Source organism: Pseudophryne corroboree, chromosome 3, assembly GCF_028390025.1.
Source record: "Pseudophryne corroboree isolate aPseCor3 chromosome 3, aPseCor3.hap2, whole genome shotgun sequence".
Taxonomy (NCBI): domain Eukaryota; kingdom Metazoa; phylum Chordata; class Amphibia; order Anura; family Myobatrachidae; genus Pseudophryne; species Pseudophryne corroboree.
This window is the reverse complement of record NC_086446.1, coordinates 147,870,983-147,895,483: the sequence shown is the minus strand read 5'-3', so window position 1 is coordinate 147,895,483 and position 24,501 is coordinate 147,870,983. Positions and strand designations below refer to the sequence as shown.

At 48.8% G+C, this 24,501-nt stretch overlaps 1 protein-coding gene across 1 annotated transcript in view; it reads right to left on the bottom strand.

The window, feature by feature from the left end:
* Window positions 1–24,501, bottom strand: part of LOC135054967 (zinc finger protein 260-like) — a 162,930-nt gene that overhangs the window by 113,574 nt on the left and 24,855 nt on the right. The gene's annotated exons all lie outside the window — the stretch shown is intronic.

Below are 24,501 nucleotides of genomic sequence, written 5' to 3'. Positions count from 1 at the left end.
CAAATTCTCAATGGTATTAAGGTCTGGGGAGTTTCCTGGCTATGGACCCAAAATTTCTATGTTTTGTTCCCCGAGCCACTTAGGCATCAATCATGCTGGAAGAGGCATTGTTCCTCATTAAACTGTTCTTGGATGGTTGGGAGAAGTTGCACTTGGAGGATGTTTTATTCACGGCTGTGTTCTTAGGCAAAATTGTGAGTGAGCCCACTGCCTTGGCTGAGAAGCAACCCCACACATGAATGGTCTGAGGATGCTTTACTGGGTTGTGATACAGAAGATAGACATTAAAAAGATAGTCATTAGGTCTACAGTAAAAGGTTGACAGGGTCAAAAGGTCGACAGACAAAAAGACGACAGGGTCAAAAAGTTGACACAAAATTTTTTGGGTGTTGTTTTGTGTTTTTAAACATTTTTTACCCGAATTTGTTGAAATGCGTCCCCATCGTGGGCTCGCATCGCTCGCCGCGCTTTGGGATTGGTTTCAAGGAAACTAAATGTAATAGTTTGTGACCTGGGGGTAAATGTATTACAGCGGCACGGATCATTACAGAGGCAAAGCAGGAAGGGACATCGACAAGATGTACTAATATGATGTACTAGCGAAAGCTCCCCCCTCCATCGATGTACTCCGAGCACACAGCACTCCAGCTCAGTGCTGAAGCGCTGTGTCTCCCTGTCCTGGCCAGCTCCAGTGCACCTGTGCGGGATCTCACTACTCACGCAAGATCCCCCTACGCACTCCGCAGAGCGACCCTGTCACCCTGCAGACACCGCTGCCTTCATACATGGGGGAGAAGCGGTATAGCACACATAACCCCATAACGACGGGTAATACATTTACCCAATGGATAGTAAATGCAGCAAAAGTTGTAAAACTGTAAAAAATAAACACCTAAAACACACGTGTCAACCTTTTGACCATGTCGACCTAATACATGTCTACCAATAGTGGTCGACCTACTGACTGTAGACCTTTTTAGTGTAGAGCTATAGACCGGATACACTTTACTGACACAGAAATGATGGTAGCGCTCACCTTTCCTTCTAACAAAATCAGCATAGAATGAGCATAATTGCACAGAACAAACAAAATCAGCGGCACTAGGAGGCTTGTAAAATAAGTAAATACGTGTATTGAAAAAATCACAGCATAGTACCGGTACTATGCTGTGATTTTTCAATACACATATTTATTTCTTTACAAGCCTCCTAGTGCCGCTGATTTTGTTCATTCTATGCAATAATTATACAGAGGGCACAGGAGCATTTAATACAATAGAGTGGAGTACCAGGCATTTTCTACATTATATAAGTTATAGAACGCTGCAAGAAAATTTATTTGGACACAAATCCTCTTTATACTACATTCATGCGCTCAACCCAACAGCTCGCCGCCATTCAGCCACAATACGCCTAATTAAATAACACATGTCAATATATAGCAACATCCAGAACTTAAACCATCAACCTGCTGCATCCCAACCAAACAACTCACCCACCGAGCCACTTGATACCACATTAAAAAAAAAGATATGAGATTTCTAACTATATGAAGTTTCCCATAGCCCGTAAAAAAATAACCAGCACCATTATGCAGTGTGCAGCCACACACTACATAGATCTGCACAGCTGCAACGCCGATCACCCCTTCACAAAGTACAATGCAAGCTTCAAATAGTTAAAACTCCCAAGCTTGGAATTCTCTAGCTTTCCATGCAAGGGCAGATAGCTCATTGAATAGAATGTCTGACTGCAATGTCATAGGCAAAGGGTTTGAATCCTGGACACATCAGCATTCCAAAATGTAATAAAGAACAGCGTGACTGAGCAACAAAGCTCTCAAGTCAAGTCCATGAATGCTGTGTAGGTATTAGTGACAAAAGGGGTGGGGGTAAGAGACAGGGGAGGTCAGGAGATGCTGGGCTTCAAAAAAGGGGGGGCGGGTCAGCTGCAAGTTAAAGTAATTAGATAATTCATAATTGGCAAGTGCTGCCAACAGCGCCCTCTACCCTGCAGCGCTATGTGTGGAGCACACTCCGCACACACCTAGTTACAGCTCTGGTCAACACTGCAAATATTTACTCTTTGCATAAACTTAATGTAATTGTCTATAAAAGCCTTTGACACTTATGAAATGCTTGTCATTTTACTTCAGTACACCACAGTACCATCTGACAAAAAGTTCTAAAAACACTGAAGCAGCAAACATTGTGAAAAACCGATACTTGTGTCATTCTCAGAACTTTTGGCCACAGCTGTACACCCAGCACCACAGCAAAACAAGATAATAATAGTTCTAGATAAGATGGAAAGATTTGTTCCTTTCGGGGTGTTAAGTAAGTAGACGTTTCAAGAGTACGGGGTGTAATGGATCTAAAAATGTGGAAATTGTCAGGGAACAGTCTTATGCATATATACCCACATGAAAGCCATCAATACTGGTACCAGACTGACTGATATCACTCTAAAGGGATATACACACTGGCAGATAACACTGCACAATATGAACGTTCTAGTTCATTAAAAAACGAGAACTCGTTCATATCGTGCAGTGTGTAGGCACCAATGAGAAACCATGCGTAGTCCCGTGCTGGTCCATCGTTGGTGCCCCGTCGCTTATGCATGCAGGCCAATATGGACGAGATTGTCCATATTAGCATGCATTGCTATGGTGCCGGGGAAAGTGAAGAAACTTCACTCTCCTCATCACCTTCTGTCGTATCGGCGGTCGGGCAGCTCGGCAGCGGGTCGCCCAGTCTGTAGGGCCCATTAATAATGGATGCAGACTAGAGATATCTCTACCTAGCTACCGGTAATTCATTCCACCCATCCAATCTTAAAGACTCAAACTCCAGCAACTTATACCCCTTTCAGACTGACAAAAATGTCCCGGGTTATTGAACATGAACGCGCATCAACCCGGGAATTTGCTCAGCGTAAAAGAGTTTTGTAAGAATATCCCGGGGTTGAATCCGGGATCGTCCCGGGATGCGGTGCAGTGTGAACGGTTATGCAGAGTCAAGGCAACCCGGCACCCGTTCTCTGCATAGGAGGCGGTGGTGCTTGGAGATGATAATCTCCAAGCACAGCCTCCGGTAGCATCAGCGGGGACGTCACCAACCCGGCAATATGCCGGGTCGGGCCGCAAGTCTGAAGGGGTCTCAAACCGGGTCGCACCTGGGAAGCACCAGTGTATACATTCCCGGGTGCGACCCGGCTATTGTCAGTCTGAAAGGGGTATTATTGTTCAGCCAAACTGCCTATCGGAACCCATTATCAGATCACTCTATCCATCTTCTTCTTGCCTCATAAATTCAACCCATCCCTCCCATCAACAATATTAGGTAGGGCACAACAAATGGCTCATAAGGGAAAGCCAAATGCTCTAAAACAGGGTTTCTGAACTTAGCACCTCGAGTACAGGTCATGATTACAAGATATCCTTAATCAACAACAGGTAAATCAACCAATTTGGATGAGTTAAACTGATTCTACCTTTTCCCAAAGGTGGATGTCTACAAAACGTGGCCTGATGGTGGAACTCGAGGATTGGAGCTGAGAAACACTGGTCTACCGAATAGTTAATACTGTCGTACCTTCACTGTTCCCTATCTACAGTGACTCTCACTGTAGTGAGTGTGTCAATGTCAAGAGCCCTGAAATACTCTGTGCTGATGTGACGAGTAAAACAAATAACCATGTATACATCTCAAACTGCTGATAGTGTGGCAGAATGTGGACTGGTACCAAAAATAGGATTTTAATACCTACCAGTAAATCCTTTTCTCCTAGTCCGTAGAGGATGCTGGGGACTCCAAAAGGACCATGAGGTATTGACGGGATCCGCAGGAGACATGGGCACACTATAAGACTTTGAATGGGTGTGAACTGGCTCCTCCCTTTGTGCCCCTCCTCCAGACCTCAGTTATAGGAACTGTGCCCAGGGAGACGGACATTTCGAGGAAAAAGGATTTTTGTTAACCAAGGGTGAGAAATACACCAGCTCCCACCACAACATGGCTTTTATACAACACCAGTTAACAGCATGAACTAAAAACAGCAACAAGCTGAACATAACCGATACACAACCTTCGTGTAACAAAAGCAATGACTATCAATACAACTGCAAATAACAGTCCGCACTGGGATGGGCTCCCAGCATCCTCTACAGACTAGGAGAAAAGGATTTACCGGTAGGTATTAAAATCCTATTTTCTCTTACATCCTAGAGGATGCTGGGGACTCCAAAAGGACCATGGGGTCTATACCAAAGCTCCAGACCGGGCGGGAGAGTGCGGGCGACTCTGCAGCACCGATTGAGCAAACATGAGGTCCTCATCAGGCAGGGTATCAAACTTGTAGAACTTAGCAAAAGTGTTTGAACCCGACCACGTAGCTGCTCGGCAAAGTTGAAGCGCAGAGACTCCTCGGGCAGCCGCCCAAGATGAGCCCACCTTCCTGGTAGAATGGGCTTTCACTGACTTCGGCAACGACAATCCAGCCGTAGAATGAGCATGCCGAATCGTATTACAGATCCAGCGTGCAGTCGTCTGCTTGGAAGCAGGAGCCCCAATTTTGTTGGGAGCATATAGGACAAACAGAGCCTCTGATTTCCTAATTGGAGCCGTTCTGGCAACATAAATTTTGAAAGCTCTCACTACATCGAGAGATTTTGACACAGCCACGGCATCCGCAGCCACAGGCACCACAATAGGCTGCTTTATGTGAAACAAAGAAACCACCTTCGGCAGAAATTGTTGACGAGTCCTCAATTTCGCTCTATCCACATAGAAAATCAAATAGGGGCTCTTGTGAGACAAAGCCGCCAATTCTGACACCCGTCTTGCGGAAGCCAAGGCCAAAAGCATGACCACTTTCCAAGTGAGAAATTTCAACTCAACCTTTCGCAAAGGTTCAAACCAGTGAGACATAAGAAATTGCAACACCATGGGGGTAATTCCAAGTTGATCGCAGCAGGATTTTTTTAAGCAATTGGGCAAAACCATGTGCAATGCAGTGGAGGCAGATATAACATGTGCAGAAAGAGTTACATTTGGGTGGGTTATTTTGTTTCTGTGCAGGGTAAATACTGGCTGCTTTATTTTTACACTGCAAATTGGATTGCAGATTATATCTGCCTCCCCTGCAGTGCACATGGTTTTGCCCAATTGCTAACAAAAATCCTGCTGCGATCAACTTGGAATTACCCCCCATGTCAAGATCCCACGGTGCCACGGGTGGCACAAACGGAGGATAAATGTGCAGAACTCCCTTCACGAAAGTCTGAACCTCTGGAAGGGCGGCCAATTCTTTTTTTAAAGAAAATAGATAAAGCCAAAATCTGCACTTTAATGGAACCTAATTTCAGGCCTGCATCCACGCCTGCCTGCAAAAAATGGAGGAAACGACCCAGCGGAAACTCCTCAGTAGGAGCCTTCTTGGCTTCACACCAAGACACATACTTTCTCCAAAGTCGGTGATAATGCTTCGCCGTGACCTCTTTTGTAGCCTTAAGGAGAGTGGGGATGACTTCCCCGGGAATACCCTTTCGAGCTGGGATTTAGCGTTCAACCTCCACGCCGTCAAACACAGCCGCTGTAAGTCCTGGAAGACGCACGGCCCCTGCAGTAACAGATCCTCTCTGAGAGAAAGAGGCCAGGGATCTTCTATGAGCAATTCCTGAAGATCCGGATACCAGGCCTTCCTGGAACGAGGAGTACCGCCTGAACCCTTGTTCTTCTTATGATCCTCAACACTTTTGGAATGAGTGGAAGTGGAGGGAATACATATACCGACTGAAACAGCCACGGATTTACCAGAGCGTCCACTGCACTGGCTTGAGGGTCCCTTGACCTGGAACAATATCTCTGAAGATTCTTGTTGAGGCGAGACGCCATCATGTTTATTTGAGGAATTCCCCAACGATGTCACTTCTGCAAAGACCTCTTGATGAAGAGCCCACTCTCCTGGATGGAGATCGTGTCTGCTGAGGAAGTCTGCTTCCCAGTTGTCCACGCCCGGAAGGAAGACCGCTGACAGAGCGCTTACATGCTTTTCTGCCCAGCTGAGAACTTTGGTGGCATCCGCCATCGCCGTTCTGCTCCTTAATCCGCCCTGGCGGTTTATGTACGCCACCGCTGTTACGTTGTCCGACTGAATCAGGACAGGTAGACCTCGAAGAAAGTGTTCCGCTTGCAGAAGGCCGTTGTAAATGGCTCTCAATTCCAGAACGTTTATGTGCAGACAAGCTTCCTGGCTTGACCATTTTCCCTGGAAATTTCTTCCTGGTCTGACTGCTCCCCAGCCTCGGAGACTTGCATCCGTGGTCACCAGGACCCAATCCTGGATCCCAAACCTGTGTCCCTCTAGGAGGTGGGAACTTTGAAGCCACCACAGGAGAGATATTCTGGTCCTGGAAGATAGACTTATTTTCCGGTGCATGTGCAGGCGAGACCCGGACCACTTGTCCAACAAGTCTCACTGAAATACCCGGGCATGAAACCTGCCAAACGGAATGGCTTCGTAAGCTGCAACCATCTTCCCCAGCACCCGAGTGCATTGATGAATCAATACTCTTGCTGGTTTCAGAATCTCCTTGACCATGGTCTGGATTTCCAGAGCTTTTTCCGCTGGGAGAAATACTCTCTGCAGTTCCGTGTCCAGGATCATGACCAAGAAAGACAGCCGAGTTGTCGGAATCAACTGTGACTTTGGCAAATTTAGAATCCAACCATGTGGTTTCAGAATGGTCAGGGAGAGTGCCACGTTCTTAGCAACTGCTCCTTTGATCTCGCCTTTACCAGGAGATCGTCCAAGTAGGGGATAATTGTGACACCCTGCTTGCGTAGGAGTACCATCATTTCCGCCATTACTTTGGTGAAGACCCTCGGGGCCGTGGAAAGACCAAACGGCAACGTCTGAAATTGGTAATGACAATCCTGCACCGCAAACCTCAGGAAAGCTTGATGTGGAGGATATATTGGGACATGTAAGTAGGCATCTTTTATGTCGACTGACGCCATAAAAACTCCCCTTCCAGACTGGAGATCACTGCTCGAAGAGATTCCATCTTGAACTTGAAAGTTTTCAAATACAGATTGAGGGATTTTAGGTTCAAGATTGGTCTGACCGAGCCGTCCGGCATTGGTACGGCAAAGAGGCTCGAATAAAACCCTTCTCCCCGTTGAGACGGGGGTACCGTGACAATGACACGCTGTTGACACAGCTTTTGTATCGCAGCACTCACTACTTCCCTTTCTGGGATACAAACTGGCAAGGCTGATATGAAAAATCGGTGGGGGGGGGGGGCACCTCCTGAAACTCCAGTTTGTACCCTTGGGACTCTATGTCTAACACCTAAGGATCCAGGCCCGAGTGAAACCAGACCTGACTCAAGAGTCGGAGACGCTCCCCCACCGGTACGGCCTCCCGTAGAGGAGCCCAGAGTCATGCGGTGGACTTGGCAGAAGCCGGGAAGGACTTCTGGTCCTGGGAGCCTGGCACAGCAGACAACCTTTTTCCCCTTCCTCTACCTTTAGAGGCAAGGAAGGACGGCCCTCTTCCCTTTTTGTATTTATTAGGCCAAAAGGACTGCATCTGATAATGGGGTGTCTTTTTCTGCTGTGCAGGAACATAAGGAAGAAAGGATGACTTACCCGCTGTAGCCATAGACACCAGGTCAGCGAGGCCGTCACCAAACAAGACACTACCTTTATATGGGAGAGCTTTCATAGCTTTCTTAGAGTCGGCATCAGCATTCCATTGATGAATCCACAGCGCTCTCCTGGCCAAGACTGCCATGGCATTGGCCCTTGATCCCAAGAGGCCAACATCCCTCGCCACATCCTTTAGTTAAGTTGCAGCGTCCCTGATATAACCGAGAGTCAAAAGAATGTTATCCCTATCCAGGGTATCCATGTCAGATGCCAAATTATCTGCCCACTTACCAATAGCACTACTCACCCATGCCAACGCCACGGCAGGTCTGAGCAGTGCACCCGTAGTGACATAAATGGATTTTAAGGTAGTTTCCTGCTTACGATCCGCAGGGTCCTTAAGGGCAGCAGTGTCAGGAGACGGAAGCGCCACCTTCTTGGACAGTCGTGATAGAGCCTTGTCCACATTGGGAGAGGATTCCCACTTTTCCCTGTCGTCAGAGGGGAAAGGATATGCCATTAGAATACTCTTGGGAATCTGCCACCTTTTGTCAGGAGATTCCCAAGCTTTTTCACAAAGAGCGTTCAGCTCATGAGAGGGGGGAAACATCACCTCAGGCTTTTTTCCCTTATACAAACAACCCTTGTATCTGGAAAAGCAGGCACTTCAGAAATATGTAAAACATCTTAAATTGCCATAATCATGTACTGAATACTCTTAACCAATTTTGGATGTAAACTGGCCTCACTAAAGTCGACACTTGAATCAGAGTCCGTGTCGGTATCAGTATCCACCATCTGGGTAAATGAACGCTTTTGTGATCCTGAAGGGGCCTGTACCTGAGACAAGGCATCCTCCATAGATTTTCTCCACGTTTGTGTTTGAGAATCAGATTTATCCAGTCTTTTAGTCAATAACTCCACATTTGCATTCAATGTACTCAACATATTCACCCAATCAGCAGTCGGCGGTGCCGATAGAGTCACTCCCAACTCATTATCTGCGCCCACTGCAACTTCCTCCGGGGAGGAGCACTCAGCCTCAGACATGTCGACACACAAGTACCGACACGCACAAACACACTGGCTATAGGGGACAGACCCACAGGGAAGCCTGTTAGAGAAACACAGAGGGAGTTTACTAGCTCACACCCCAGCGCTTTTGCTCGCTGTTACTTGTTCAGGAGAGTGGAGGTCCGGGCCAGCGTCTCTGCAGCCTGTGAAGAGAAAATAAGAATTTACTTACCGGTAATTCTATTTCTCGTAGTCCGTAGTGGATGCTGGGGACTCCGTAAGGACCATGGGGAATAGACGGGCTCCGCAGGAGACTGGGCACTCTAAAAGAAAGATTAGGTACTATCTGGTGTGCACTGGCTCCTCCCTCTATGCCCCTCCTCCAGACCTCAGTTAGGGAAACTGTGCCCGGAAGAGCGGACAGTACAAGGAAAGGATTTTGGAATCCAGGGTAAGACTCATACCAGCCACACCAATCACACTGTACAACTTGTGATAAATTTACCCAGTTAACAGTATGAAAAAACAACTGAGCCTCACTCAACAGATGGCTCATAACAATAACCCTTTATTAAGCAATAACTATATACACATATTGCAGAAAGTCCGCACTTGGGACGGGCGCCCAGTATCCACTACGGACTACGAGAAATAGAATTACCGGTAAGTAAATTCTTATTTTCTCTAACGTCCTAGTGGATGCTGGGGACTCCGTAAGGACCATGGGGATTATACCAAAGCTCCCAAACGGGCGGGAGAGTGCGGATGACTCTGCAGCACCGAATGGGAAAACACAAGGTCCTCCTCAGCCAGGGTATCAAACTTGTAGAACTCAGCAAAGGTGTTTGAACCCGACCAAGTAGCAGCTCGGCAAAGCTGTAAAGCCGAGACCCCTCGGGCAGCCGCCCAAGAAGAGCCCACCTTCCTTGTGGAATGGGCTTTTACTGATTTTGGATGTGGCAAACCAGCCACAGAATGAGCCTGCTGAATCGTGCTACAGATCCAGCGAGCAATAGTTTGCTTTGACGCAGGAGCACCCAGCTTATTGGGTGCATACAGGATAAACAGCGAGTCAGTCTTCCTGACTCCAGCCGTTCTGTTTACATAAATCTTCAAAGCCCGGACTACGCCAGCAACTTGGAGTCCTCCAAGTCCCGCGTAGCCGCAGGCACCACAATAGGTTGGTTCAAATGACAGGATGACACCACCTTTGGCAGAAATTGCGGACGAGTCCGCAATTCTGCCCTGTCCATATGGAAAACCAGATAGGGGCTTTTACATGACAAAGCCGCCAATTCTGACACTCGCCTAGCCGAAGCTAAGGCCAACAGCATGACCACTTTCCACGTGAGAAACTTTTGCTCCACAGTCTTAAGTGGCTCAAACCAGTGGTATTTTAGGAAATCCAACACCACGTTAAGGTCCCAAGGTGCCACTGGTGGCACAAAAGGGGCTGAATATGCAGCACTCCCTTAACAAAAGTCTGAACCTCAGGTAGTGAAGCCAGTTCTTTTTGGAAGAAAATGGATAGGGACGAAATCTGGACCTTTATGGATCCTAATTTTAGGCCCATAGTCACACCTGACTGTAGGAAGTGCAGGAATCGACCCAGCTGGAATTCCTCTGTAGGGGCCTTCCTGGCCTCACACCAAGCAACATATTTTCGCCATATACGGTGATAATGTTTTGCTGTCACGTCCTTCCTAGCCTTTATCAGCATAGGAATAACTTCATCCGGAATGCCCTTTTCTGCTAGGAGCCGGCGTTCAACCGCCATGCCGTCAAACGCAGCCGCGGTAAGTCTTGGAACAGACAGGGTCCCTGTTGCAACAGGTCCTGTCTGAGAGGCAGAGGCCATGGGTCCTCTGAGCATTTCTTGTAGTTCTGGGTATGAGAGGAAGAGGAGGAAACACAGACCGACTGGAAAACCCACGGTGTCACTAGTGCGTCCACAGCTATCGCCTGAGTGTCCCTTGACCTGGCGCAATATCTTTTTAGCTTTTTGTTTAGGCGGGACGCCATCATGTCCACCTGTGGCAGTTCCCACCGATTCACAATCTGGTCGAAGACTTCTTGATGAAGTCCCCACTCTCCCGGGTGGAGGTCGTGTCTGCTGAGGAAGTCTGCTTCCCAGTTGTCCACTCCCGGAATGAACACTGCTGACAGTGCCTGCACGTGATTCTCCGCCCAACGCAGAATCCTCGTGGCTTCCGCCATTGCCACTCTGCTTCTTGTGCCGCCCTGGCGGTTTACATGGCCGACCGCTGTGATGTTGTCTGACTGAATCAGTACTGGTTGATCTCAAAGCAGAGGCTCTGCCTGACTCAGGGCGTTGTATATGGCCCTTAGTTCCAGTATATTTATGTGCAGACAAGTCTCCTGACTTGACCACAGCCCCTGGAAGTTTCTTCCCTGAGTGACTGCCCCCCATCCTCGGAGGCTTGCATCCGTGGTCACCAGGACCCAGTCCTGTATGCCGAACCTGCGGCCCTCGAGAAGGTGGGCACTTTGCAGCCATCATAGCAGAGACACCCTGGTCCTGGGGGACAGGGTGATCAAGCGATGCATCAGAAGATGCGATCCGGACCACTGATCCAGCAGATCCCACTGGAAGATCCTTGCATGGAACCTGCCGAAGGGAATGGCCTCGTATGAACCTACCATCTTTCCCAGGACTCGCGTGCAGTGATGCACCGATACCCGCTTTGGTTTCAGGAGATCTCAGACCAGAGTCAGGAGCTCCTGAGCCTTCTCCTCCGGGAGAAACACCTGCTTCTGTTCTGTGTCCAGAATCATGCCCAGGAAGGGCAGACGCGTCGCAGGAATGAGCTGCGACTTTGGAAAATTCAGAATGCAGCCGTGTTGTTGCAACACTTCCTGAGAGTGTGCCACGCTGTCAACAACTGCTTCCTGGACCTCGCCTTTATGAGGAGATCGTCATCACCTTGGTAAATATTCTCGGTGCCGTGGACAGGCCAAACGGCAATGTCTGGAACTGGTAATGACAGTCTTGTACCATGAACCTGAGGTACTCCTGATGAGGGGGATAAATGGGGACATGCAAGTAAGCATCCTTGATGTCCAGAGATACCATAAAATCCCCCTCTTTCAGGCTTGCAATGACCGCTCTGAGCGATTCCATTTTGAACTTGAATCTCTTGAGATAGATGGTCAGGGATTTTAAATTCAGAATGGGTCTTACCGAACCGTCCGGTTTCGGTACGACAAACAAAGTGGAATAGTAACTCCTTCCTTGTTGAAGGAGGGGAACCTTTACTATCACCTGCTAGAGGTATAGCTTGTGAATTGCCGCCAGTACTACCTCTCTTTCCATGGGGGAAGCTGGCAAGGTCGATTTTAGGTAACGCTGAGGGGGCGCCACCTCGAATTCCAGCTTGTATCCCTGAGATACAATTTGTATAACCCAAGGAACCACCCGTGAGCGAACCCACTGGTTGCTGAAATGTCGGAGATGCGCCCCCACCGCTCCTGGCTCCGCCTGTGGGGCCCCAGCGTCAGCGGATTTAGTAGAAGCCGGGGAGGACTTTTGTTCCTGGGAACTGGCTGCGCGGTGCAGCCTTTTCCCTCTACCCCTGCCTCTGGCAAGAAAGGATGCACCTCTGACCTTGTTCTTTTGTGAACGAAAGGACTGCATTTGGTAATACGGTGCTTTCTTAGGCTGTGGAGGTACATAAGGCAAGAAATTTGCCTTCCCAGCCGTAGCTGTGGAAACTAGGTCCGAAAGGCCGTCCCCAAACAATTCCTCACCCTTAAAAGGTAAAACCTCCATGTGTTTTTTAGAGTCGGCATCCCCTGTCCATTGCCGAGTCCATAAGACCCTTCTGGCAGAGATGGACATTGCATTTACTCTGGAGCCCAGCATGCAAATGTCCCTCTGGGCATCCCGCATATATAGGACCGTGTCCTTGATATGTGTCAGCGTCAGCAAAACAGAGTCCCTGTCCAGGGTATCTAACTCCTCAGACAGAGTATCCGTCCATGCCACTACGGCACTACACATCTATGCCGAAGCAATGGCTGGCCTCAGCAGTGTACCAGAATGCGAGTAAACCAACTTCAGGATATCTTCCTGCTTTCTATCTGCAGGATCCTTAAGGGAGGCCGTATCCTTAGACGGTAGGGCCACCCTTTTAGACAAGCGCGTCAACGCCTTGTCAACCCTAGGCGAGGATTCCCAGCGTAACCTGTCCGTCGGCGGGAAGGGATACGCCATCAATCTTTTGGAAATCACTTGCTTCCTATCCGGGGCATATCCCACGCCTTTTCACACAATTCATTCAACTCATGTGACGGGGGAAAAGTCACTTCTCTCTTTTTCTCCCCATACATATAAATCCTTTTGTCAGGGACAGGATTTTCCTCAGAAATGTGTAATATTTCCTTCATTGCCACAATCATGTTGCGGATAGCCTTAGTCATTTTAGGCTGCAATTTTTCCTCATCGTCGTCGACACTGGAATCATAGTCCGTGTCGACATCTGTGTCAACTAACTGGGATATTGGGCGCTTTTGAGACCCTGACGGCCTCTGCGCTGTGGGAGCAGGCATGGGTGGAGACCCTGACTGTCCCAAGGCAACAGCTGTATCTAGTCTGTTATGTAAGGAGTTTACATTATCATTCAACACCTTCCACATATCCATCCAATCCTGAGTCGGCACCGTCGGGGGTGACACCACATCTGCTTGCACTTGCTCTGCCTCCACGTATCCTTCCTCCTCAAACATGTCGACACAGGCGTACCGACACACCGCACACACACAGGGAATGCTCAGTTGAGGACAGGACCCCACAAGGGCTTTTGGGGAGACAGAGAGAGAGAGTATGCCAGCACACACCCCAGCGCTATATAACCCAGGAATTACACAGTACTTTAGTGTTTACCCGGTAGCTGCTGTTTTTATATCTATATATCTGCGCCTAAATTTATGTGCCCCCCCTCTCTTTTTTATCCACTATTGCACCTGTATACAGCAGGGGAGAGCCTGGGGAGCGTCCTTCCAGCGGAGCTGTGAAGAGGAAATGGCGCTGGTGTGCTGAGGAAGAAGGCCCCGCTCCCTCAGCGGCGGGCTTGGCTTCTGTCCCGCGTTTCTTGTGTAAAAATGGCGGGGGCTCGCACATCTATACAGTGCCTGACTGCTGATATGTGTCCTTTTGCCATCAGGTATCTAAATTGCTGCCCAGGGCGCCCCCCCCCCCCCCCCGCGCCCTGCACCGTACAGTGACCGGAGTGTGCGGGTGTGCTGTGGGAGCAATGGCGCACAGCTGCAGTGCTGTGCGCTACCTGTAGTGAAGACAGGAGTCTTCTGCCGCAGATTTCAATCTTCTTGCTTCTGTACTTCTGGCTCTGCGAGGGGGACGGCGGCGCGGCTTCGGGAACAGACGATCAAGGTTAGGGTCCTGTGTTCAATCCCTCTGGAGCTAATGGTGTCCAGTAGCCTAAGAAGCTCAACCTAGCCACAGTTAGTAGGTTTGCTTCTCTCCCCTCAGTCCCACGTAGCAGTGAGTCTGTTGCCAGCAGAAGCTCTCTGAAAATAAAAAACCTAACAAATACTTTCTTTACTAGTAAGCTCAGGAGAGCCCCTAGGGTGCATCCAGCTCTGGCCGGGCACAGATTCTAACTGAGGTCTGGAGGAGGGGCATAGAGGGAGGAGCCAGTGCACACCAGATATAGTACCTAATCTTTCTTTTAGAGTGCCCAGTCTCCTGCTGAGCCCGTCTATTCCCCATGGTCCTTACGGAGTCCCCAGCATCCACTAGGACGTCAGAGAAAATGGTGCTGGTAAGCTGTGAGGGCTAAGCCATGCCCTTTCACCGGCGCGCTGTAGTCCCGCTCAAAATTCATATATTTATACTGGCGGTGCTATATTTAGTGCCTAGGCATTTATAATATATATATATATATATATTATATATATATATATATATTTTGCCAGTTTTATCCTCCAGTAATCATGCTGCCCAGGGTGCTCCCCCTACGCCCTGCAACCTGCAAGTGCCATCTGAAGTGTGTGCGGGAGCATGGCGCGCAGCGCGACCGCTGTGCGGTACCTCGTTACTGAAGTCTTCTGCCGTCACTGAAGTCTTCTGATCTTCTTTATACTGACCAGGCTTCTTTCTTCTGGCTTCTGTGAGGGGGTTGACGGCGCGGCTCCGGGAACTAGCAGCTAGGCGCACCAAGTGATCAGACCCTCTGGAGCTAATGGTGTCCGGTAGCCTAAGAAGCAGAGCCTTTGAACTCAGAAGAAGTAGGTCTGCGTCTCTCCCCTCACTCCCACGAAGCAGGGAGCCTATAGCCAGCAGGTCTCCCTGAAAATAAAAAAAACCTAACATAAAGTCTTTTCAGAGAAATTCAGGAGAGCTCCCCTAGTGTGTGTCCAGTCTCTCTAAGCACAGAATCTAACTGAGGTCTGGAGGAGGGGCATAGAGGGAGGAGCCAGTTCACACCCATTCAAAGTCTTATCGTGTGCTCATGTCTCCTGCGGATCCCATCTATACTGCATGGTCCTTTTGGAGTCCCCAGCATCCTCTAGGACGTAAGAGAAAAAGGTTTACTGGAGGGAAGGAGGAAACAGGGTTCTTGTAGAATAACGGTAGTCAATCTAATTCAGTCTATGCAGAGCATTTTAGAGTACCATGGTACTCTTATAATGTGCCGTGCCTCTGAGCAGAGGTGATCATGAAACAGCCTGATATACCAGACCAGTCAATAAATTAATATGAACGTAGAGATAAGGAAACAGAAAAACTGTTCAATGAAATAACGAGATTTATGGTAAGAACTTACTGTTGTTAAATCTCTTTCTGCGAGGTACACTTGGCTCCACAAGGATTAACATCGGGGTGTAGAGTAGACTCTGATCCGAGGCACCAACAGGCTCAAAGCTTTGACTGTTCCCAAGATGCACAGCGCCGCCTCCTCTATAACCCCGCCTCCGTGCTCAGGAGCTCAGTTTCATTAACCAGTCCAATGCAGTAGCAGGTACCAGAGACGACAATCATGAGTAGCCACATAGACCACACACTCACCACAGGAGAGGGTGTCAGCGGCTAATGCCACACCAACCCAAAGAAGCTAAGTGCATCAGGGTGGGCGCCTGGTGGAGCCCAGTGTACCTCGCAGAAAGAGATTTAACAACGGTAAGTTCTTACCATAAATCTCGTTTTCTGCTGCACGGTACACGGAGCTCCACAAGTATTAACATCGGGGATGTCCTAAAGAGGTTCCTTATGGGAGGGGACGCACTGTAGCGGGCACAAGAACCCAGCGTCCAAAGGAAGCATCCTGGGAGGCAGAAGTATCGAAGGCATAGAACCTTATGAACGTGTTCACTGAGGACCACGTAGCCGCCTTGCAAAATTGATCCAAGGTCGCACCACGGCGGGCCGACCAAGAAGGTCCAACAGACCGAGGAGAAGGGGCTTTAATGGTAGCAGGAGCTGGAAGGCCAGCATGTACATAAGCATGTGCAATCACCATTCTAATCCATCTGGCCAAGGTCTGCTTGTTAGCAGGTCAGCCACGTTTGTGAAAACCAAACAAGACAAAAAGAGAATCAGATTTCCGAATAGAGGAGGTTCTCTTCATATAGATACGGAGAGCCTGAACCACATCCAAAGACCGCTCTTTAGATGACACCTCAGCAGAATTAAAGGACGGAACCACAATCTCCTGATTAAGGTGGAAGGAAGACACCACCTTAGGTAAGTAACCCGGACGCGTTCTAAGAACCGCCGGTCACGGTGAAAAATCAGATAGGGGGACTTACAGGATAAGGCACCCAAGTCCGAGACCCTTCTAGCTGAAGCGATAGCCAGCAAAAACAAAACCTTAAGGTAAAGCCACTTAAGGTCTGCAGAAGCAAGAGGTTCAAACGGACACTCTTGCAAGGCCTCCAGAACCACAAACAGATCCCAAGGGGCCACAGGTGGCAATAAGGAGGCTGAATCCGCAACACACCCTGAGTGAAGGTATGAACATCAGGTAGGGCAGCAATCTTTCTCTGAAACCAAACCGACAAGGCGGAAATGTGAACCTTGAGGGAGGCCAGACGAAGGCCTAAATCGAGGCCCTGTTGTAGGAAGGCCAACAGTTTTGCCGTACTAAACTTGAAAACGTCATGATTGTAAGACGCGCACCAAGTAAAGTAAGCATTCCAGACCCTATGATAAATCCGAGCAGAAGCCGGCTTAATGGCCTTCAACATAGTTTGAATGACCGCCTCAGAAAAACCCTTGGCCCTCAAGACGGAAGCTTCAAGAGGCACGCCGTAAAAGCCAGACGGGCTAGTCCTGGTAAACACAAGGGCCCTGAACGAGGAGGTCTGGTCATTGTGGAAGTAGAATGGGACGATCTAGCGAGAGGCCCTGTAGATTGGAGAACCAGTGCCGTCTGGGCTACGCTGGAGCGATCAGAAGTAGGTTTCCTCCTTCTTTCTTGAACTTCCGTATTACTCTGGGCAGGAGTGACACCGGAGGGAACACGTACGGCAGCCAAAAGTTCCATGGAATAGCCAGAGCGTCCACGAACGCTGCTTGAGGATCCCTTGTCCTTGCTCCGAAGACCAGAACCTTGTGATTGTGTCGAGACGCCATCAGGTCCACATGTGGAAGGCCCCACGTGTCCACGAGAAGTTGAAACACATCTGGATGGAGGCTCCACTCTCCGGTGTGTACGTCCTGATGACCGAGAAAGTCCGCTTCCCAGTTTAGGACCCCTTTGAATGAACACTGCGGATATGACCGGCAGATGACGTTCTGCCCATTGAAGAATCCGTGATACTTCCCTCATTGCCATGTGGCTCCGAGTGCCGCCTTGATGATTGATGTACGCCACCGTGGTGGCATTGTCCGATTGTACTTGAACAGGTCTGTTCTGTATCAAATGCTGGGCCAGGTTTAGTGCATTGAACACTGCCCGCAGTTTCAGAATGTTTATCGGGAGTAGAGACTCCTCCTTGGTCCACCGACCCTGGAGGGAGTGTTGTTCCAACACCGCTCCCCAATCTCTCAGACTGGCATCAGTCGTCAGCAGGACCCAGTTGGATATCCAGACGGGACGGCTCCTGCTCAATCGATGGTCCTGAAGCCACCATATCAGTGACAGGCGAACCTCTGGAGACAAGGAGATCATGCGAGATCTAATCCGGTGAGGCAGGCTGTCCCACTTGGACAGAATTAACTTCTGCAGAGGGCGAGAATGGAATTGAGCATACTCCACCATGTCGAAAGCCGACACCATGAGACCTAGCACTTGCATTGCCGAATGTATCGACACTTACGGACGCGATAGGAAGCATCGAATCCTGTCCTGATGCTTCAGGACTTTCTCCTGAGACAAGAACAACCGCTGGTTGTGAGTGTCCAATAACGCTCCCAGGTGCACCATGTTCCAAGAAGGAACCAGGGAAGATTTCTTCCAGTTGATGAAGACCCTTCCTTGGTGAAGACCCTCGGTGCCGTGGAGGGACCAAACGGCAGCGCCTGAAACTGATAGTGATCGTCTAACAGTGCAAACCTGAGATATGCCTGATGCGGAGACCAAATGGGAATGTGGAGGTACGAATCCTTGATGTCCAGGGACACCAGGAACTCCCCCTCTGTCAGTCATGAGAGGAAAGCTCTCAGAGACCCCATCTTGAATTTGAACTCCCTGAGATAAGGGTTCAAAGATTTTAAGTTCAGAATTAGCCTTACCGAACCATCCGGCTTCGGTACCACGAAAAGGTTTGAATAGTAACCTTTGTTCCACTGATTAGGCGGAACTGGAACAATGACCTCGGATTTGCCTTTTGTTGGGAACATTCTTTTTGGTAAGGAATTGACAAATTCTGGAGTCAGAAGCTGAATCCAAGAAGGTTAAATTTCCTGCCAGTTAAACTCCTAAACATAGGGGTTCAGGTTTTAGGCCATTTCGGTGGCATGGTAAAACAAAAGGTAAGAATGAACCTAAGCAAATTCAGTACAATAAGTCTGGTAAAACGAGGAAGCAGTGGGCCACTAGAGGGTCAGCTTCCAAACCAGAACAGAAACCATCAACCTGAGAGTGCGGGACTCCACTTGGGGGACTCCAAGGTAGGGGGCAGTCTTCTTCAGTTTGTACACATATGGCAACAGTCGACAACAGACGCTTGGGTGCAAGAAGTGGTATCTCGGGGTTATGTTTTCCCATTCAAAAAACAGCCTCCTCGAAGGTTTTTTGTACCAGCCCGTCTCACATAGAGACGAGGGCCAGGCCACTGCAAGAAGCAGTTCACAAATTGCTTCAGTCAGGAGTAATCGGGACGGTACCTCCGGAACAACGGGGGAAGGGGGTTTACTCGAACCTATTCCTGGTCCAGAAATCAAATGGGTCGTTTCGACCCATTCTCAATCTCAAAATGTTGGACAAATACATTTGGGTACCACGGTTCCACATGGAGACCTTATGCTCCATAATTTTGGCCATGGAACCAGGAAATTACATGGTATCTCTGGATATACAGGATGCTTACCTGCATGTGCCAATAGCATTGTCCCATCAGTGTTATCTCAGGTTCGCTATCCTCCAGCAATATTTTCAGTTCCGAGCCTTACCCTTTGGGTTGGCTACAGCCCCCAGAGTATTCACCAAGATTATGGTGGTTATGGCAGCTTATCTTCGGAAACAGGGGATAAGAATAGTTCCATACCTCGACGATCTTTTAATTCTGGCACAGTCCCAGGAATTGCTTTAGAGCCATCTCCAACAGACAATAACTTGTCTAAAAAAACATGGATGGCTCATAAATTGGGCAAAGTCGTCTTTAATTCCATCACAACGGATGATTCACTTAGGGACTGTATTGGATTCAGGTCTGCAGAGGATAATTCTACCTGTGCGAAAAATATCCAAGATACAGTTGATGATTCAGGAATTGTTGCACAGTCAAACAATATCAGTTCACACGGCTATGCGAGTGATGGGATTGATGGTGACGACATTCGACATGGTGGAATATGAACAATTCCACTCAAGACCTTTACAACATCTGATTCTAACCAGATGGAATGGAGTACATCAGACAATAAAGAAACAAATGATGGTAGTTCCGGTAAGGGTAAAAAGGCTGTTAGCCTGGTGGCTACAGACATCCCATCTAGACAAGGGGAGACCCTTTTGGATATCAGATTGGGAGATCCTCACAACGGATGCCAGTCTTCAGGGCTGGGGAGCAGGGTCTGGAAAATTATGGTTCCAGGGACAATGGACCAAAAAAGAAAGTTGCCTGCAAATAAATTTGTTGGCACTACAAGCCATATACATGGCACTGATTCAGGCAAAGGACATTCTGCAAGGAAAACCAGTCCAGATCAGCTCGGACAATGCAACGGCAGTAGCGTACCTCAACCATCAGGGAGGAACTCGCAGCCAAAGAGCAATGGAGGATGTAAGTCACATACTAAAGTGGGCAGAACTCCATCTTCCAGCATTGTCCGCAGTGTTCGTTCCAGGAGTCCTAAACTGGGAAGCGGACTTTCTCAGTCGACACACCATTCAGGAAACCGAATGGGCTCTACACCCGGAGGTCTTTCAGACTCTAGTAGACAAGTGGGGGTTGCCAGAGATAGATCTCATGGCGTCCCGTCTGAATCACAAAGTTCTGGTATACGGGTAAAAAACAAAAGACCCCGGAGTGACCCTAGTGGACGCACTGTCAGTGAAATGGGAATTTCAGCTGGCATATTTGTTTCCTCCAATCTCCCTGCTACCCAGGGTGGTGAGGAAAATAAAGCAAGCATAAGGTGCCGTGATTCAAATAGCTCCGGCTTGGCCAAGAAGTTATTGGTACATAGATCTGCAGAGGATGTCGTTGGATGCACCAATTCTGCTCCCTCAACGTCCAGATCTACTATTGCAGGGTCCTTGTTGTCACAAGCATCTGGATCGGCTGTCTTAGACGGCATGGCTGTTGAAACCTCTATCCTAAGATCTACAGGTTTTTCACAACAGGTAATTCATACAATGCTTGGAGCAAGGAAACCTTCCTCTGCTCGTATTTATCACTGAATATGGCAAGCCTATATTCATGGGTGCGGTGAAAGAAATATGGATCAAAGATATTTCAGAGTATCTAGAATCTTAGATTTTCTTCAGGCAGGAATGGATAAAGGTTTGAAGGTGGCCTCCTTGAGAGTTCAAGTTTGAGTATTAACTGTATGGTTTCTAAAGAAAATTGCTACTTTACAGGATGTGCGTACTTTTTTCCAGGGAATGCTGCGCATTCAACCACCTTTTATTCCTCCTGCAGTACCTTTGGATTTAATTCTGGTTCTCAAAGCCCTTCAGGGGGCTCCGTTTGAACCACTTAAGAAAGTGGGTCTTAAATGGTTGACAGCTAACGTACTCTTTCTTCTGACTATGGCATCAGCTAGAAGAGGATCAGATTTAGGAGCACTGTCGTGTAAGTCTCCTTTTCTGATTTTTTATCCAGATAACCAGATTTAGTTCTCAGAACTGCTTTATCTTCCAAAGGTGGTCTCTAAGTTTCACCTTAATGAAGAAACTGTGGTCCCGGCTTTTTAGGCAGTGGGACTGTCTGCGGGAGAAGCGTCGCTGGACGTAGTCCGTGCATTAAGAATCTACGTGGATTGTACCAGTGTCGTCAGAAAGACAGATTCTCTCTTCATTCTCTACAGATTTCATAAGAGAGGATGGCCTGCTACTAAACAGACGCTAGCAAGATGGCTTCGAATAACGATTTCAGAAGCATACTCTCGTGCTGATCTCCCTGTTCCGGCTAATGTCTCTGCTCACTCTACACGTAAGGTAGGTCCTTCATGGGCAGTACAACATGGTGCTTCAGCAGAACAGATATGTAAGGCAGCCACATGGTCCTCCATTAACACATTCATTAGACATTATGCCTTTGCCTCTCATGACGCTGAATTTGAGCGAAAGTTTCTCCTGTCCAATCAGGAGCGTCCCCACCACTAAAAATTTGCTTTGGGAAATTATCCTATGGATAACCTGTGGACCCAGCCGGAGATATATACGTTATGGCAAGAACTTACCGTTGATAACGGTATTTTTCCTATGTCCACAGGTTTCCACAGGGATCCCACCCTGACGCACCTGATTTGAGAATCTTTATATTCACTAACCTCCTCCCTCTTGCGTGGAAGGGTGTGCATGTGTGTTCTTCTCTCCTGACTAGGGTTCAACATAATGCTCCTGCCTAATTGCTTTGGAAACAACTGATTTGACTGAGTCGGTGGGCGGGATTATATGGACGAGCCCTGTGCATCCTGGGAGGCCACAAAGCTCCTGATCGATTTGGTGCCAATCCGCTGACGCTCAAGCATATCCCAATGTTATCCTATGGAAACCTGTGGACATAGGAGAAATACCGTTATCAATGGTAAATTCTTACCATAACGTATATTTTACTGTCCGTGAAAAAGACCTACTCAACCTGCTCAGGAGTTGTGTCAGAAATGTGCAACACATCCCGTGTGGCCTTAATCATCAACTGCACCCCCTTTGCAAGTGATGCCGTCCCCCTCGACACATCCCTGTCACCGTCTGCAGTGTCAGAATCGGTGTCCGTGTCATCCTGCATAATCTTGGCAAGTGCACGTTTGTGAGAATGTACCGCAGGGGACCCTGAGGGAGCAGTATCAGACCATACAACCATAGAGGATTGCAATACCTGAGTTGCATGCTTAGTTCTTGTAACTCTCAGAAATCTGAGAAATAGTCCCCCTCAGAGAGGCTAACCACTCTGGTTCTCTAGCTGGGATCTGCGCTACACCGTGCAATCCTGATTACATGGGAGGGGATCTTCCTGTGAAGATAAATCCTCTGCAGCATATGAAACAGAGTCTCTAGACATGCTTGCTAATACACACCACTCACCCCACATACACACAGGGTACTGGGCAGACAGAGTTCCCCCCCCCCCCCCCCCCAAGAATGGCAGAGAGACACATAGATTGGAGCCAACTCACACAGAGCTATATTAGGTATAGGGATACCCTAAACCAGTGCTGACTGTGTCCCTTAATAGGTGACACAGCCTTTACACAGCATCCCCTCCCTTTTACAATCCCCTGGTACCGTTTAGATAGCTGGAGTTGCACTGGAGGGACTGATCTTCCACTTGCATCCAACTGCAGGCAGGAAAATGGCGCTGAAACGCTGCTGGGTCTGCTCTGAGGAGAAGTTCCGTCCCCTTAATGGCGCGGTCTTCCTGCTCTTCATAGATTATACTGGTCTGAGGATTTAGTGTGCTGGCTGAGATCTGTAGAACCCACGACAGGCTGAACTGGTCAGTGTAGGGTCAGGCACCTATGTACCACTGAGCCGTCAGGGAGCGCAGTTAATACTGCGCTCCTACCCTGAAGCTGCCATCTTCACACCGACCCCCCCCCCCCCCTTGTTAGAGGGGACGGTGACTCACTCGCCACACTTCAGCTCTGCAAGGGGGTGGCGGCATACTGCGTTCCCCTATGGCGGGGAGCGATCTATCCCCTCTGGAGCTCAATGTCCAGTCAGCAGAGACACTGCTCCCCCCCTTAGTCCCTCGCTGCAGGCAGGCTGTTGCCAACAGCCTCCTGTAAAAAAATAAACTCTAAAAATAAACGTTACTAGAAAAGCTCTGTAGAGCTCCCCTAGCTGTGACCGGCTCCTCCGGGCACATTTTCTAAACTGAGTCTGGTAGGAGGGGCATAGAGGGAAGACCCAGCCCACACTATTAAACTCTTAAAGTGCCAATGGCTCCTGGTGGATCCGTCTATACCCCATGGTACTAATATCGCTGAGATAAGGATTCAAAGATTTTAAGTTTAGAATAGGCTGTACCGAACCATCCGGTTTTGGTACCACGAAAAGGTTCGAATAATCCCCCTTGTTCCACTTCTGAAGTGGAACCGGAACAATGACCTCTGACATCACCGATTTTCTGATGGCCTCCAGAAGAATTGTTCTGTATGCCAGCGGGGCTGGCAAGCCTGACTTGAAGAAACGGAGAGGCAGGGGATCTTGAAACTCCAGTCTGTACCCTCTGGACAATATATCCAGAACCCAGGGGTCCAGACCCGACGACACCCAGACGTGGCTGAACTGCAGGAGTCTTTCCCCCACCTGACTTTCCTTCAGGCCTAGCTGTCCACCATCATGCGGAGGACTTAGGGGTTTCAGAAGCGGGCCTGGGAACCTGTGGGAGCAGATTTCTTTCCTTTGGCATGACCACCTCAGAAGAAGGTGTTCGAAGGCTTATTCTTTCCAGGCCTGGTGGGCCGAAAGGACTGTGACGTGGTAGATGAAAAAGGCTTCTTCGGAGCCGGTGCAGCTGAGGGGAGAAAAGGAGACTTACTCGCGGTAGCCGTGGCAATCCACGCATCCAGCGCCTCCCCAAAGAGAGCCTGACCCTTGTATGGTAGGCCCTCCACACACTTCCTGGATTCCGCATCCGCAGACCAGTTGCGCAGCCAGAGACCTCTGCGAGCCAGGACTGACATGGAGGAGATCCCCGCAGCCATGGAACCCAGGTCCTTCATGGAATCCACCAGGAACCCTGCAGAATCCTGAATATTACGTAAAAATAAATCGTCACCTTTGTCCAGCGTAGTCGATTCCTTCTGCAGAGTGATTAACCACCTGGCAATAGCTTTAGCAATCCAAGCACAGGCTGTAGTAGGCCGCAATATAGCCCCTGAAGCCGTGTAAATGGATTTCAGCGTAGCATCCACCTTGCGATCTGCCGGGTCCTTTAACGCGGTAATACCACCTGCTTGGACAGCCTGGATACAGAGGCGTCGACTATCGGCGGGGAGTCCCATCTCTTCCTATCT